This window comes from Parus major, chromosome 15 (genome assembly GCF_001522545.3).
Source record: "Parus major isolate Abel chromosome 15, Parus_major1.1, whole genome shotgun sequence".
In the NCBI taxonomy this organism is placed as follows: domain Eukaryota; kingdom Metazoa; phylum Chordata; class Aves; order Passeriformes; family Paridae; genus Parus; species Parus major.
In genome coordinates this window covers 1,002,684-1,014,563 of record NC_031784.1, presented here as the reverse complement: position 1 = coordinate 1,014,563, position 11,880 = coordinate 1,002,684, and the positions used below count along the sequence as shown (strand labels likewise).

General features: G+C 45.3%; 1 protein-coding gene across 2 annotated transcripts in view; it reads left to right on the top strand.

Annotated features, from left to right (window-relative positions):
• Positions 1-11,880, top strand: part of TMEM132C (transmembrane protein 132C) — a 167,858-nt gene that overhangs the window by 129,925 nt on the left and 26,053 nt on the right. The window lies entirely within an intron of this gene.

Genomic DNA, 11,880 nt, shown 5'->3' with positions numbered 1-11,880 from the left:
ATAAGTTTAAGCCCTGAATTTCTTGGCTTTTCCCACAAAGCCCAGTAGATTTTCCTTCCTGTTTCTGATTGCCTTGAACTTGGAAGCTGCAGAGCAACCCCAGAGGGCCTCAAGGACCTTCTGCTGAAGGCCAAGTTGTTTGGTCCTTAGTAGGCTGAGGCTGATACTGATTCTCCTGCTTGATGACCTGACAGTGTAAGAACTTTTGGTTTCAAGTCAAAAATGGAAAACAATAATAACCTCAATAATGTATTTAAGAATCATGAAGTGCAGGTTTTCCTATGGATAAATGGTTTGGGTTAAAATCTACTCTCTCTGCTCAGTGTTTTAGGAAAAGAAGGAATTCCACTGGATTCAGCATTTCAGGTGTGCTGTTGTTAGGCAGGTGTTTTATTTTCTGTTGGTCAGGATCTGGAAGAAGAGTTAGACATAGCTCTATGCTTCTTGTGAATTTTGCCCCTCTGGTGCATCATCTTGGTGGCAGAATTCTGGCAGACTTGTCTTTGAACAATGTTCAGCAGATAATTAGATGAGTATTATTTCCTGGAAGTCCCAGTCTTCAATATATTCTTCCCCTTTGAAGAGTGAAACTGCAGCTCATATCAAATGAGGTCATGCCCAGCAATTTCCTGATCCACAGTCTGTTAAGTCAGCAGAAAGCCTGCACTGCATTCCAGATCTGAGGGGGAAATAATTGTCCTCATTACCTGTCAGCTTGAACAGAGAGTATTTATTGGAGCATCTGTCCTCTAAGGACTGGAGAACGTGCGTGAGGAGGAATTCTTGTGGTCAGATTTTATTTTGAGATAGATGCCTTCCACTACCAAACAACAGCCATGTGTCTGCAGGCAGACTTTGTGTCTTCTTGCTCATTTCCTGAAAGAATTCATCAGCTTCTCTGTGTTCCATACCTGAGGGAGTGGAGATTCCAGTATCTCCTGTCAGGGTGTAAGGCCTTTGCACTTGGGTTCTTGCAGACTCGTGTCTATTCTGCATTAAAATTCATCTGCCTGAGAGGGTTCTGTAAGAACTGGAGGTCTAAATGGACGAGTTTAGTGTTGTATAAATCATGTAAGGCGAGATCCTTTATTCCCAACAGATTGCCAGCAGGCACCGTGGGGTTCAAACAGAGGGCTCAAACAGTGGAATCATTAAACCTTTCTCCTCACAAAGCCTTCGTGTGTTTATCTCATTGCTGTGCCTTGTGATAACACTTAGCAGAGCCAAAATACACCGAGTTAACAGAACACAGTTGGATAGAACACCAGAGTACAATGGGCTTTACTAGCAGGATATTGGTAGATAAAGGGAATTTTGACTTTTCTGTTAGCTGACACTGCCTATCGAGCCAGGGTGTTTCCTTCCTGCAGACATTAATCTCCAGCTGAGCTGTCACCTGGTGCTTCTGCTCAGAAACAGGAGTCCCAAAGCAAAGCAGAGGGCAGTACTGTCTCTGCTGAGAAGTCAGGTCAGTCTCTATCTCCAGTGCCCAGCAGAGCAGCAGCACATGATTGTGTACAGAAATCAGATCTCAGTGTTTAGCAGCAGGTGGGGTTCATAATCCTCTGGAAGGGAAAGGAGATTTTGTTGATTTAAGCGTGGAGTGTTGCAGGGTAAACCTGCTAAAGTCAAAGCTGTCACTGCACATTTCTAGAAGTGAGCAGGAAAAGGAGCTGCAGCATCCCAGGGTGCAGGGGCTGCTCAGGTCTGGGCTGAGGGACAGCCTGGCAAATCCTTCAGCAAACTTCTCCCTGGGCTGGGATAACACAAAGGCTGTCCCTGAGCCATGGAATAAAGCTTGTCTCGTGTGAGCTCTTCCAAACTTATGGAGCAAGAAAGATGATGTATCTTTTATTGCCCCGTGCCTGATTACATTACAGAAAGAGCAGTAAGATGAAAACCAAGTCTTCTTCAAAAGATTAGTGCAACTGTTGCTATGGTGTTTTGAAAGAGATTAAAGAATTGACATTGTCAGCAAGAACTGAACCTGAAATTTTAAGAGAGCCTTGTAGGGCTTGGATCAGTGGAGCGAGAGGTAGGGTAAAGCTGCTGAAAAATGGATGGAAATTCCTCATGTAGTCAAAAGAGGGGGTTTTAGCAGAATCCATACTCCACGTGCCTAGATAGTGTGTACAGGTCAGGAGCAGCAGCACAGAGATGTGCTACAGGGAAATAACAGGAGCAAGAGGCACCAAAACCTCTGGACTGACAGTCATATATATCAGTAAAGAGAAGCTCCTTCATGGGGGGAAGATGGGGAATCACTGATTTAATATTTATGCAAGCCCATCTGGGTCCAGGACATGGAGCTGGAGCATGTCCCTCCCCAGCAGGATGCTCTCCCTCCAAAGCTGCTCCTCAAGTGTGACTCGCATGAAATGCAGGAATTAAAATGCTGAAGCATAAACTCAATGTCAGCAGTCTGTTCTGAGAGTTCTACTTCAGATTTACTTCAAAGGCCACTTGTCACCATGGGAAGCCATGCAACTTGCTCATCCATGCTTATTTCCTCTTTAAAATAACTCTGATTTTCAGTGGATCTTTTGGGTTTTGCTCTTGAGCCTCTGTGATCCACTGGTGCCAACCTGGAACAGGCTCAGGCATTTCTGAGTTTCTTGCTGCAGGTTCACATTTCTGAGTTTCTTGCCCAGGAGTTTGTCTGCTCTCCCCAGCTGAACCAGTGGGGCTCCTAAAGGATGGAATAATCTGTCTGTACATGTCCTGCCTTTCTGCTGGTATAAACTGATTCATCTGCTGCTGGGACCTGATTCTTGCACTGATGAGAGCTGCTGCACCCACTGATACAAACTGGCTCTCTCCCCTGGGATCAGCACCCTCTGAACTGTGCCTCAGCCAGGTTTTGTGCAGAGTAACCTGGCAGTCCCAGCAGGAATGTGTAGCTGGGACTCTCAGCTGCTCAGTAGGCAATTCCTCATGTGTTTTTTGCTCAGTGCTGAGTTGGTCATGAGGAAGTGCTTGGTTTGGGTGTTTCCTCGTGTTCTGAGCTCAGTGTGTTGGTGCTGTGCTGCAGAATCTGAGCATGGACCTGCTGCAGAGCTGTGACTCAGCCAAAACCACTCTTGGGCAGTTTTAGCTGTGCTTGTTAACTGGCTTTCCATTAAAAGAGAGGTGATCAAAAACTTAGCTCCCAAAGCACTGTTGTTTTATATACACATTTATGTCTGCTGTTCCCTAAGGTAAGGATTTTTTAAGGTACTTCATTGTAATGAAGTCCCTGCAATACCATTTTAAAATATGGACCTGAATAAATAGAGTTTTCATCCCTGCACAGTCTGTGAGTTCACACCATAAAGCTTTACCTAGTTCAAGGTCACACAAGTGCAGAATTCTCCCTCTGGTTCATCTTTCAGTCTTGAATGGAGGCAACAGGCACTGAGGAGCTTTCCAGAAGGAAAATTCCATTTCCTGATTTGCTTATCACAAACAAACAAATGAACAAACAGATCATCCACGTGTCAGACTTCTCAGCAGACAGCTATTGTCTCAGATAATTCAGTTATGAACCACATGAAATAAATACTGCGAGTTTAGGAAATTTATTTGATGTAAAATTGAGCTATTAATAGTAAAAACTGGGACAGCTGAAATCATCTCTGCAGCTCTGAGTAGCACCATGAAGTTTTTAGGGTTCAGAGTTTGTGTGAAGGAGCAGCCACAGGGATCCCTCACACTCCTGGGGCAGAGCAGCACAAACTGTGCCATTTCTGTGGTGGTGCCAGCTGAGCTCAGAGCCCTCCCAGCTCCTGTGTCCCCAGTGTGTCCTGCTGGCTCTGCTGTGCCTCCTGACCCCCCTGGGAACAGCTGGCATCTTCCCTGCCTGCCCATCAGGAGACACAGCAAAACACGGACACGTTGAGCTCAGATTGCTCAGAAGACACAGACAACATAAAGAATCCAGAATGACTCAATTTAACGCTGCCTTTTGAAGTCCCAGACATCATTTCCACAACCCTTGCACTTTTGCCTTCAGCTTCTGTTTTCCTTTTCTCTACTCAGTCACACTCAGCCCCAGCCTTTGCAGGAAATGAGAATGGATCAATAAGGCAATCCCAGCTGGCTGGAATGGATATTTTCTATGAGTGTGTGTCATTTCCTCTTCCAGCATCCCCCATATCTGACAATGCTATGGGATGGATTACTGTGGGATTTTTAAGATGCTGAGGAGAGGTAGGGCCAGCTAACTTCCAGATTTTTAAAGATCTCTGAGAAATGTTAATATGAGGTTTAAGAGATGCTTCTTAGTCTGGGCAGGAGGCGAATCCTGCTGACCAAGCCAAAAATTGCAGAACAAGAATATGCAGTGAGACAGGCAGCAAGTAATGACTGGCTGCTTGGTGTGCTGATACCAAAATGCTCCTCTGGGAGAGTCAGAAACCTCTAGAAAATTCTGTGTGTGAGCCAAGCTGATCAAAGTCAGGGTGCTGGGTGAAGGCTCAGGGAAACTGAGCTCCCTGAAAGGGAAAGGAGGGACAGCACAGCTGGCAGAGGGACACAGGATCCACTTGTGTCAGTTCATGGCACTGCAGGGTGTGGGATCTGCAGCTTGTGCTGTTCTCGTGGTGTTTTGGGGATTGTTTTAAGTGTTGGTTCAGCTTTGGGACACGGCTCCATCAGAAGAAGACATCTTAGACAAGAGTGAATATTGGAAGTGACAGCTGATGAAATTCTGGCTTGTTTAACAGGAGCACAAAGGCAGTTTCACAGCTGGCACATGTGAGCAGAGGCAGCACAGAGTGAGCTGTGCTCCCACTGTGGTGCCTGGGATGGACCCTCCAGGGCTGGGCTTTGGGGCTGAGGCTGCTCAGGACTCTGGCAGATGGAGCAGGGCACAGAGGCCCAGAAGGAGCAGACAGCTCCAGAGGCTGAGGCTGGCACAAGAAGTGGAATTTAAAGGCAGAGGAGTTGCTCATTTGTAAGGCTGCAGTGTGTTGAGCAGCTGGGGCTCGGAGCAGGGCTGGAGAGCAGAGAAGGGAGCTGCAAGAACATTGCACAGCTCTGTTTGGGAGAGGGATTGCACTCAGCAGGCTCCATGGCTGCATTACACCTTCTCCTCTGGAATTAATGCACCACTTCTCCCTAAACTCGAGTTTCCTCATTAGCTTTAGCTAACAAGTGATTGCCTAGACTCAACTGATAAATACACATCTGCTGTCCAAACTGATTCCAGACAACAAGTGTGTGTGCTTTTCCCTGGAGGGGAAGTGGTCTCCACCTCCTCATGCTGTCACTTGGAGGAGGTGGCAGCTGAGCAGGGCTGCCAGAGCAGGCCAGGTGTGTTTGCAGGCAGAGCAGTTTCTCAGCCAGCTCAAGCATTAGGTGGGATAGCTGTGACCCATAGAGAAAAACAGGAGGGATTTCTCTTAATTGGCAGCTTCTAATGATGATTTTGATCTGTAAAGAGAGTTCTAATACTTCTGGGGGATACCTCAGTCTTCACAAGCAGGTGAAATATTTGCTTAGCAGAATTGTGAATTGTTTAGGCTGAACTCTAATTAATGAGGTCCTGAGGTATTACAGCTTGGACAGTGAAACGATGGAGACAGCGAGAAAATGCTTTACTCTAATGGGATATAATGAGGGAGCATGGGGTTAAAAAATCACCAGGACTTTTATAAGACTCAGTGTTTTAATGAACTGCCCCCAAACCTGAAAGCCCAGGAACTTTTCACCTTCAATTTGCTGTGGGACGTGTGTTTGCCTTACCCTGCTCTCGGTTTACAGCTCATTATCCAGACAGATGCTCATCACTGAGGATGTTTGTCATGGAATTCATTAGGAATCTGTACTTCAAACTCAGTGGTTCTGCTTGAGGGAGATAAAGCACAGAAGCCAGGGCAGGGTTCAGCAGAGTGCAGAGGACAAAGCTGGCACTGTGCTCGTGGCTCTCTCCTCTCTGCAGCAGCTGCTGGAGACATGGGGATGGGATTTCATTTATCCACAGAACCTCACCCAAGCCTGGGCCACCAAAAACCCACTTTAAAACAGGCCTGAATGCCCCAGCTCTCCCCCTGTGCTGAATGAATTGAATGAATTGCCAGCCCAGCTTTGCACTCCATGGCCCTGTCTTTAGAGCCCAGCTAAACTGCAGGGCCTGGCAAAGGGAATCCACACAAACCCTGGCCTGGTCAAGATGGGTTTCCCCCTCAGAAACAAATCATGCCTAATATTTAATTCTCCAGCACCCTGGAATGGCCACCAGCATGCTGGTGAGAGAGGGAATTCAGCAGGCAAATGGAAAAAAAGTACCACTGACATTAATTTTAATCAGGTCCCAATCATCTGATTTGTCCTCCGTATTTTTTTTCCTCTAGGAGAGCTGATTGTCTTTCTGCAAGATTTGTTACCCCACAGAACAATAATACAGGCTGTAATGATGTAATTTATGGCTGTAATTTGCTTTTGGAAATCCTCTATTAGTGAAAAATAGCAGCAGTGCAGTTTTATTAATTACAGTAGGTGACTGTTGAATGCTGAGTGTTGGTACCAGAGGAGCGACTGTGTTGGACTCTGCTCCCCAAGGTCCTGTAGGAGCAGAGCTCTGTGTCCTTTGGAGGCTGTGGAATGAAATAAGTGTAAAAATAATCCAAGCTCACTGGGAAGTTTGAGGAAATGACAGAGGGAAACATTAGCCTGTAAATTCGGCATTGAGAGACACGGCAGAGTGTTCCTGCACCACATAATGTGCTCACACACAGGATGGCTCTGCAGAATTGCACATTTATTTACACCTTCCAGCCCCAAACTGCTGCTTGCAGCTCAAACCTCGAGCTTCATTACTGAGCTCTGGTCTCTGTGTGCCATGCCAGGGAGAAGCATTTCATCTCTTCCCCTTCTCTAGTGTGCACATTTTTTATATGGCATAACACTTGAATTTTCATTTGCATAATCCAGACTTCACCAGGATGTAGCTCAGGGGGAAAAGCAGGAGGGCAAAAATCACCTTGTGTGATTGAAAGGTGAATTCTGTTCCTTTTGTGTTCTGAAGCAGTGCTGGGGCTGGCTGAGGTCCAGAAGGCTCTCTGTAACCTCTCTGTGCTCTTGAGCTCTCATTTTGGGGAGCTGACAGAAGGCAGGAGCCCTCCTGCTGCACAGACTATGTCAGCAGCAGAAACCAAAGCCATCCGTCTCAGAGCCTCACTTTGTCCGGGGTCCTGGTTTTTTGGGTTGTTTTTTTGGTTTTTGAAGTTTTTCCACGCCTTGCTGGTTGGTTGAGGCAGCAGAGGAGCCTCTGCTGGAGCTGGGACAGAGTTTGAGTTGGAAGCTGTGGAAAGCAGGGTGGAGGGAGCTGCCAGCTGGCACGGGAATCCTCAGGAATATGTTTTAATATGCCTGGGAGCTCCAGGAGTCAGCTTGGTGTGCTTATAAATAAGTCATTCCAGACTCAGTAATTCCTCCTCGCTGCTCTTACCTCATCCAAATTAAGGTCTACTCATTAAGGCCTGGGAGGCTCTGATGTGCAAAAATAGGAATTGTCTGGCGGGGTGGGAGCCACATGTCTGTCTGCAGTTTGTTTCTGCCTCTCCTGGCTTTGGCTCGGGCCCACAGCAGGAAGAGTCATCTTTAAAGGGACGTGGATTTCCTGTGTTACAGAGCAAGGTTTGGGCTGCCAGGACCGCTCTGCCCTGCTGATGCTTTATGAAGGAGAATTCCCTGCTCAAACCTGGATGCTGCTCTCCTGCTTGGGCAGGGCAGGCCTTGCCCTGAGGAGTGAAAATCAAGAGTAATTCCATAAGTGAGGGCAGGTTTGTGGCTAGAGGTGATGGCTTTTATTAGGCCATCCAATAGAGATGGAAAAAAAGCCAAGCTCTCAAGCACACAGATCCTTTTCTCAAGGCTCTTTCAGCTGGAAGTTGCTGTGAGATGCTCAGATAAGGTTAATGGTCACTGGGATTGCTCCAGGTTACACTAACAAAGAAAATGGTGCTTTAAACAAATGGATTTGATCCCTTTGTCTGTCATATCCCTGACTTACACAAAGATCAGAGCAACCTCTTTCAAGGATGCTTCTCTAGCCACCAGCCTCCAGCAGGATCTGGATAAGCAAGCCCTGAAGGCAAAACACATTTCTGCTTGAGGAAAAGGGAAATAATTGCATCTGTGATTATACATGCTGTATATATTTAATTTTTCTCCTTCTAGATATATGCCAGGTTTAGTTTCTATAAGGCCCACCAGTCTATCAGTCATGTATCTGCTCAATAATTCCATTTTCCCGTGTCACTCTCTCATCTTTTTAGCCAGAGTGAGTTTCTGATGTCTGTGCAGTATCTGCTCTCATTAATGCAATAATCTTGGTCCTGCCCTCTGTGTACTTTGCTTATGTAGAGCTGCTGTGAAGTCAGGGAAATCAATAAACTATTTGAAAAGGAAAAATCACCCAGGTACAAGGATAGGAAATAATAATGACTATTTTCTGCATTTTTATGACCACTTTTTCATAGTGGCTGCACAAGAATTCGTGGTGTCTTTGTTATAGATTTTGCTTATCGAAAATTAAAACTGTACAGCCAATATAAGAAAAGAGCAAGTAGAAAATTCTTCTTGCTGATTTCAAATCAGACTAAATTGAAATTGAAATGATGAAGCAGAAGCTGCCTGCTTCATTTCCACTGTGGTTTAAACAGAGCTCTGACATCCACAAACTTCAGCTGAGTGCATGGCCTCATGGACCAGGGGGCCACTTCCAAATCCCCTCCTCAGGTTCCTCAGAAAGGGAACTAAATGCCTGGCAGATGAGGAGAAAATTCCCTCAAATTGGCAGATTTCACATCTTTATACAAGAAAAGAGAGCTGCAAGCCATGGAATGATGTCATCAGGAAAATGTTCCCCAGCTTCAGCAGCCCTGGGCTGGGCCACCATAGTGAGCACACAGACTCTCCAGCCTGGGCTGCAAACACAGCACTTCTTATCCTTCCAGCTCCTCTTTTCAGACAGTTCTGTAAAACACAATTCTGTAAAATACAAAATTCTGTAAAATACAATTCTGAGCAGGTCTGAGAAGGTAAAAAACTCCCACTGACCATCAAACCAACACATCACCATCACTGGACAGTCAGGAACAACAACTGTTCCTTACAAGTGAACAACAAGGAACAAACAACACCTGCACAGGTTGTTCTCCTCTCTGGGGACTGTTTGGATTCCTCCTCCTGATTTCCCAGGCCAGAGTGAGAGAGTTGTGTACTTGACATTCCCACAGGCTCGAGCTTGTGCCCGAGGCCTAAAAATCTCTGATTTGGCCCCTGTCAGGTGCCACACCTCAGATCCCTCAGATCCCTGTGCCTGCTGCCCTCCTCTCCCTTCAGGCTGCTCCAGCATCCCCTGCAGAGCTGCACAGCATCCCTCAGCAGCACAGAGCTGTCAGCAGGGCTCCCCACACTGGCATCCTCATTCCTGGCATGGCTGAGCCAAGGAAAAAGCCTTTGGCACTGCAGAGCCCACGGTGTGCTGTGTTTTCTGAGGCTGATTCAGTGCCTCGCTCTCTGTACCCCTAACACACATTTCTCTTTCCCTTGTAAATGGCTACATTCACTCACTTAATGCTCTTCACACGTTTCTCCTCCCTGTTTTCCAAGCACTCATCCAAGGCTGCTTATTAGATAAAATATTCTGTGTGTGGCTACACATTGTAGATGTTTTCATGTGTCTGCCAGAGATGAAACGTGGGTAATTTATGCACTGCACAAATGCATAAATCCAGAAGTTTTCAAGAGAACTTAGGACAGTTTATTGCCTGTATCCATCAAGTGTAAGTGTTTCCAGAAGTACCTGCAAGGGTCCTTGGATCCACAAGCAGCAGGGCTCTGAAGCAGAAGCAGCAATGGTTCCCAAGTGTGTTGGTCTCAGAATAAGGGCTTTTAACCTGGCACTTCACAGATTTTCATCTGTTTCCATTTTCCGTGCTAAAAAGAGCCAGTTATGGTGCTGGAGTTGGAATATCTCAGGTAATCAGTCACATTTCAGGCCATAACTACGATTTTTTCTCTCTAGGTAATGTGTTTCCTATGTAAGTGCTTTCATTTCTAAGTCAATTTAGCAAAATATTGAAAGTTAGAACTGAAATGTCAGGAAGAGGAGCAGGTAACTGTGTTACAAATAAGCATCTTTTAAAAAAATCTGGGTTTTTTTTTTAATTTATGAATATGCTTGGAGAAATAAAATGTAGGCTTCTGCTTCCCATCTTCTCCAGTCACTTTTATGTCCTTATTCTATATTTTAAGTGGTTATAAAAGATAAAATGTGGGGTTCTGTTTCCCATCTCCTGCAGTTGTCCTTGAAATTTTTTCTTGAGCTTTAATAGGTTCCAGAATAGTTTCCTTTGAAGTCACTTTCAGTTCCAGACTCTTCCTCCAGCCAGCAGGAAATATCATCTTTCTTTGCAAACACAGCTTGGCCACTGCATCCTGACATGGCTGCTGCAGTCAACAGAAAGCTTTGGTGCAGTATTTGGGGTTTATATATTTAATTTTACTTATTTATGTAATATCTTTCAATATTTGAGCTGTTCCTGATGGAATTTGGTGTCACAGCTCCTGAAAGGCAGAGATGCCCCGGTGAGACACACTGAGAATGGTAAAAAACAAACTGTAACCATTTACAGCTTTAGAGATGCTGAAGGATGACACAATCTAACATGAAAACATTGATTTTATTCCATGGCCTTATTAATTCACTTTCCCCATCACCTTTCTGCAGGTTTTAGGATAAAACAGAGGTTTTAGATATTTAAAAAAACAAAAAAAGCCATAAGGAATCAAATCAAGACCAACTCAGCTAGGGTGGTACTTGGAGGTCTAAACTTTATAAATAAGAGTAAAGAATTTCTTTGTTTTGATTTCACTTTGGGGCTGTGTATTTTCCCAAATATATTTGGAAAACAAAAGAGAGAAAACCACAAGAATTCAGTATTTCTGGGGTGTTTCATTTGGCAAAGAGCCTCAAAGAGTGTCAGGGGTCAGTTCCCCCTCATAGTAAGAGGTTTTAAAATCATAGAAAATCTGGGAACTTAGAAAGAAAGTTGGGTTTGCCAAGGCCAGGAAAAGGAGGCCCTGGGAAATGTTGGGCCTTGTGCTTGCTAAGATCAGGTGAAACTGCACCTGTGTAATCGATAAATGATCAATGATACAATTGTTAGATGTGATTGGATATAATTATTGTTTAAAGAACACGAGGAACAATGTTAGGGGGCTGGGGGGGGATCATGAGAAATCCATGCTTGGGTAAAATCAATGCACATAATAGAATAATGTAAGTTTAATAATGAATATGTGAGTTATATAAAGATGGAGTATAAAACATGTTCAGCTCAAAACCAAGATGGGTCAGATTTGGGTCTGTGTACCCCTGACCCCCAGAGCTGTTAATAAAGCACCCTCATATAATAATTAGTGATTATAAGTTCATTATATGTATTCAGGATGTGTTCTGGATGCTGACACCCCCAGGCCAGCTCTGCTGGAGCTCCCTGAGCAGCCTGGTGCCTCTGTGTCTCCAGGAGCCTGGAGAAGGGATGGGACACGAGGAGTGGGTTCACACTCAGCCTTGCTCTGCCCAGGACAGGGCTCTGACCCTGGGGGCCCTCCCCAGCCTCTCCTGGGGAGAACCATGGCAGCTTCCTGGGGCCACGAGGAGACAAAGCAAAGCTGGGGTGGGAACTTTCTGTGCCCAGCAGAATCCTCCCCGAGCCTTTTGTGGACAGTGTCATTTACAATGAAGATTTAAGTGTCTCTTCAAAATGGGAACTCGGTGCTCTGCAAATGCAAAGCCCTTTTAATCAATGATCTTGTCTCTCTTTAGTCTCCACATTAAGATAAATCTTAATTACTGGCCCCCTACATTAGCAACAAGCTGCCATTTTC